This window comes from Rhincodon typus, chromosome 3 (genome assembly GCF_021869965.1).
Source record: "Rhincodon typus isolate 14 chromosome 3, sRhiTyp1.1, whole genome shotgun sequence".
Taxonomy (NCBI): Eukaryota; Metazoa; Chordata; class Chondrichthyes; order Orectolobiformes; family Rhincodontidae; genus Rhincodon; species Rhincodon typus.
The window spans coordinates 120,931,743-120,932,267 of record NC_063334.1 but is presented as its reverse complement, the minus strand read 5'-3'; positions in this window follow the sequence as shown (position 1 = coordinate 120,932,267).

Here is a 525-nt window from a genome sequence, read left to right as displayed (position 1 = left end):
GGACCCTTCTGAAGAAGGGTCCAGACCCGAAACGTCAGCTTTCCTGCTCCTCTGATGCTGCTTGGCCTGGTGTGTTCATCCAGCTCTACACCTTGTTACCTCAGATTCTCCAGCATCGGCAGTTCCTACTATCTGTTCATGATTTGGAACTGTGTAGCTCCAGTCCCCATGAGTGAGCCAGATTCATAAATTTAAAAAGTCAGTAATACTTGAGGAAAATATGGATTCACAATAAAGGCTAACGTAGCCAGCCATGCCCAGATCTTGAGGAATCAATGTTACAAAAATGGATTTGTAAGGTTTTTGAGTAAATTTGTAGCTCGGGTTGTGGATGTTGTGGTTGGTTGACTTGCCGAGCTGATCCGTTGTTCTGCAGACGTTTCATTACCCTGTTGGGTAACATCATCAGTGCAGCCTCCGATGAAGTTACCCAGCTGGATAATGAAATATCTGCGGAAGAATGGATCAGCTCGGCAAGTCAACCAGCCACAGAAAAAGAATTTGGCTTGAATCTTTTGGTTTAAA